Raw genomic sequence first — 5,169 nt, 5'->3', positions numbered from 1 at the left:
CTTTTCTTCTAATTTTAATGAGTGGCCACGAGTCTTGGTAAACTCTCTTCTGCGAAAAAGTTTTATCCCTATTGTGGGGTCACCAGTCCGGTATTTATATATTGTGGGGTCACCAGTCCGGTATTTATATATTGTGGGGTCACCAGTCCGGTATTTATATATTGTGGGGTCACCAGTCCGGTATTTATATATTGTGGGGTCACCAGTCCGGTATTTATATATTGTGGGGTCACCAGTCCGGTATTTATATATTGTGGGGTCACCAGTCCGGTATTTATATATTGTGGGGTCACCAGTCCGGTATTTATATATTGTGGGGTCACCAGTCCGGTATTTATATATTGTGGGGTCACCAGTCCGGTATTTATATATTGTGGGGTCACCAGTCCGGTATTTGTATATTGAAATCATATCCCCTCTCAAGCGTCTCTTCTCCAGAGAGAATAAGTTCAGAGCTCACAACCTTTCCTCATAACTAAGATCCTCCAGACCCTTTATTAGCTTTGTTGCCCTTCTTTGTACTCGCTCCATTTCCAGTACATCCTTCCTGAGGACTGGTGCCCAGAACTGGACAGCATACTCCAGGTGCGGCCGGACCAGAGTCTTGTAGAGCGGGAGAATTATCGTTTTATCTCTGGAGTTGATCCCCTTTTTAATGCCAATATTCTGTTTGCTTTGTTAGCAGCAGCTTGGCATTGCATCTACTAGGACCCCCAGGTCCTTTTCCATCCTAGATCCCCCAAGAGGTTCTCCCCCCAGTCTATTGCATTCAGATTTTTACCACCCATATGCATTATTTTACATTTTCCACATTGAACCTCATTTGCCATGTAGTCGCCCCTCCCCCATTAATTTGTTCAGGTCTTTTTGCAAGATTTCCACATCCTGCGGAGAAGTTATTGCCCTGCTTAGCTTAGTATAGTCTGCAAATACAGAGATTGAACTGTTTATCCCATCCTCCAGATCGTTTATGAACAAATTAAATAGGATTGGTCCCAGCACAGAACCCTGGGGAACCCCACTACCCACCCCTGACCATTCCGAGTACTCCCCATTTATCACCACCCTCTGAACTCGCCCTTGTAGCCAGTTTTCAATCCATGTACTCACCCTATGGTCCATGCCAACGCACCTTATTTTGTACAGTAAACATTTATGGGGAACTGTGTCAAATGATTTTGTAAAATCCAGATACACCACGTCTACGGGCCTTCCTTTATCTAGATACACCACGTCTACCTTCACATTGAGAAAAGACAAAACTCTACAAGTAATGTCACAAATATTGCACATTAGCAGAAAATAATCCCCCAATGACTCCCCGGCCCCCCCTTGTATCAGTCTAACGTTGAAAAGTTTTTTTCCAGAGATCCATCATAGAGGAGAATGTAGAGACTCCTGTTCCCGTCATAGGTAACCATCAACTCTCAAGACTTATCAGGACATTCAAATCTGAAGCAAACATGTTATAACATTTCTTTGCTGGTAAACCAATTGGATAGTGAGATGTTTCCATATTGTAAGAAAGTTGTAGCCCAAGGCAGATACATTGTGAAATGTTTTGGCCGTGATGTTGCAATCCACCAGAATGAAGTAATAGTTACCGTATTTGGAAGCATTGCCCGAAATCCCCCGTCTATCATCACATTGTACCAATAACAATAATGTTCCATTTGTCTAGCCCGGATTTACAGTGGCTATAGAAAAGAATCAGCTCCCTTTAAAGTAATTACATTTTGTTGCTTTGCAGCCTAAAATGAAGACAAAAAACAGTGTCTTGAAAAAGTATTCATACCCCTTGAAATTCCCCACATTTTGTCATGTTACAACCAAAAACCTAAATGTATTTTATTGGGATTTTATGTGATAGACCAACACAAAGTGTCACATAATTGTGAAGTGGGAGGAAAATGATAAATGTTACAAATAAATATGTGAAAGTGTGTGGGGGGGGGCATTTGTATTCAGCCCACTTTACTCTGATACCCCTAACTAAAATCTAGTGGATCCAATTGCTTTCAGAAGTCACCTAATTAGTAAATAGAGTCCACCTGTGTGTCATTTAATCTCAGTATAAATACAGCTGTTCTGTGAAGCCTTCAGAGGTTTTTTAGAGAACCTTAGTGAAGAAACAGCATCATGAAGGCCAAGGAACACACCAGACAGGTCAGGGATAAAGTTGTGGAGAAGTATAAAGCAGGGTTAGGTTATAAAAAAAATCTCCCAAGCTTTGATCATCTCACGGAGCTCTGTTCAATCCATCATCGGAAAATGGAAAGAGTATGGCACAACTGCAAACCTACCAAGACATGGCCGTCCACCTAAACTGACCGGCCGGGCAAGGAGAGCATTCATCAGAGAAGAGCCAAGAGGTCCATGGTAACTCTGGAGGAGCTGCAGAGATCCACAGCTCAGGTGGAAGAATCTGTCCACAGGACAACTATTAGTCGTGTTCTCCACAAATCTGCCCTTTATGGAAGAGTGACAAGAAGAAAGACATTGGTGAAAGAAAGTCATAAGAAGTCCTGTTTGTAGTTTGTGAGAAGCCATGTGGAGGACACAGCAAACATGTGGAAGAAGGTGATCTGGTCAGATGAGAACAAAATTCAACTTTTTGGCCTAAAAGCAAAACGCTATGTGTGGTGGAAAAGTAACACTGCACATCACCCTGAACACACTATCCCCACCGTGAAACATGGTAGTGGCCAAGGCCGTCTTTAAGGCAGGGCAAAAGTGACAGCTTCCCAGGGCCCCATGAATGTTGTGGGGCCCAAAGCAGCTGCCTCATACTTGGCAATAGGGATGAGCTTCAAGTTCGAGTCGAACATCGGCTGTTCGCCAGTTTGCCAAACAGCGAACAATTTGGGGTCTTCACTGCAAATTCGAAAGCCGCAGAACACCCTTTAAAAGTCTATGGGAGAAATCAAAAGTGCTAATTTTAAAGGCTTATATGCAAGTTATTGTCATAAAAAGTGTTTGGGGACCTGGGTCCTGCCCCAGGGGACATGGATCAATGCAAAAAAAAGTTTTAAAAACAGCCGTTTTTTCGGGAGCAGTGATTTTAATAATGCTTACAATTAAACAATAAAAGTGTAATATTAATTTAAATTTCTTACCTGGGGGGTGTCTATAGTATGCCTGTAAAGGGGCGCATGTTTCCCGTGTTTAGAACAGACTGACAGCAAAATGACATTTCAAAGGAAAAAAAGTCATTTAAAACTACTCGCGGCTATTAATGAATTGCCGGTCCGACAATACACATAAAAGTACATTGATAAAAACGGCATGGGAATTCCCCAAGGGGAACCCCGAACCAAAATTTTTTTTAAAAATGACGTGGGGGGGTCCCCCTAAATTCCATACCAGGCCCTTCAGGTCTGGTATGGATATTAAGGGGAACCCCGGCCAAAATTAAAAAAAATAAATGGCGTGGGTCCCATTCAAAATCTATACCACACCCTTCAGGTCTAGTATGGGTTTTAAGGGGAACCCCGCGCCAAAATTTTTTTTTTTTAAATGGCGTGGGGTCCCCCCAAAAATCCATACCAGACCCTTATCCGAGCACGCAACCTGGCAGGTCGCAGGAAAAGAGGGGGGGACAAGAGAGTGCCCCCCTCCTGAACCGTACCAGGCCACATGCCCTCAACATTGGGAGGGTGCTTTGGGGTAGCCCCCCAAAACACCTTGTCCCCATGTTGATGGGGACAAGGGCCTCATCCCCACAACCCTTGCCCGGTTCTATCTTCCTTCGGTTTCTTCCTCCATCTTCTTCTTCTTCTGGTTCTTCTGGTTCTTCCTCTGGTGTTCTCGTCCGGCATCTTCCTCTGCGGCGTCTTCTTCCCTTCTTCTCCTCGGGCCGCTCCGCATCCATGATGGCATGGAGGGAGGCTTCCGCTGTGTGACGCTTCTCCTCTTCTGACGGTTCTTAAATAACGGGGGGTGGGGCCACTCAGTGACCCCGCCCCCTCTGACTCACACGGGGACTTGACGGGGACTTCCCTGTGGCATGCCCTGTGATGTCAGAGGGGGCGGGGTTACATAACGGGTGACCCCGCCCCCTCTGACATCACGGGGAATGCCACAGGGAAGTCCTCGTCAAATCCCCCTGCGTCAGAGGGGGGCAGGGTCACCGGGTGGCCCCGTCCCCCGTTATTTAAGAACCGTCAGAAGAGGAGAAGCGTCACACAGCGGGAGCCTCCCTCCATGCCATCATGGATGTGGAGCGGCCCGAGGAGAAGAAGGGAAGAAGATGCCACAGAGGAAGATGCCAGAGGAGAACACCGGAGGAAGAACCAGAAGAACCAGAAGAAGAAGATGGAGGAAGAAACTGAAGGAAGATAGAAGATAGAAGAAAGAAGAAGCATTTAAATAAAGGAATTGTCAAAAACTGTCTCTTGTCATTTTTAACATTTTTGACAGTTTTTTTGTGAAATGGTAGGCTTACCATTTCACACAGGGGGGAGGGCCGGGATCTTGGGTTCCCCTTGTTAAAGGGGGCTTCCAGATTCCGATAAGCCCCCTGCCCGCAGACCCCCACAACCACCGGGCAAGGGTTGTGGGGATGAGGCCCTTGTCCCCATCAACATGGGGACAGGGTTTTTTGGGGGCCTACCCCAAAGCACCCTCCCAATGTTGAGGGCATGTGGCCTGGTACGGTTCAGGAGGAGGGGGCGCTCTCTCGTCCCCCCTCTTTTCCTGCGGCCTTCCAGGTTGCGTGCTCGGATAAGGGTCTGGTATGGATTTTTAGGGGGACCCCACGCCATTTTTTTTTTTTATTTTGGCGCGGGGTTCCCCTTAAAATCCATACCAGACCTGAAGGGTGTGGTATAGATTTTGAGGGGGACCCCACGCCATTTTTTTTTAAATTTTGGTTCGGGGTTCCCCTGTGGGGAATTCCCATGCTGTTTTTATCAATGAACTGTTATGTGTATTGTCGGACCGGCAATTCATTAACAGCCACGAGTAGTTTTAAATGACTTATTTTCCTTTGAAATGTAATTTTGCTGTCAGACTGTTCTAAACACGGGAAACATGCGCCCCTTTACAGGCATACTATAGACACCCCCCAGGTATGAAATTTAAAGGAATATTACACTTTTATTTTTTCACTTTAAGCATTATTAAAATCACTGCTCCCGAAAAAACAGCCATTTGTAAAACTTTTTTTTG

This window comes from Aquarana catesbeiana, linkage group LG05 (assembly GCF_042186555.1).
Source record: "Aquarana catesbeiana isolate 2022-GZ linkage group LG05, ASM4218655v1, whole genome shotgun sequence".
Taxonomy (NCBI): domain Eukaryota; kingdom Metazoa; phylum Chordata; class Amphibia; order Anura; family Ranidae; genus Aquarana; species Aquarana catesbeiana.
This window is presented reverse-complemented; position numbering follows the sequence as displayed.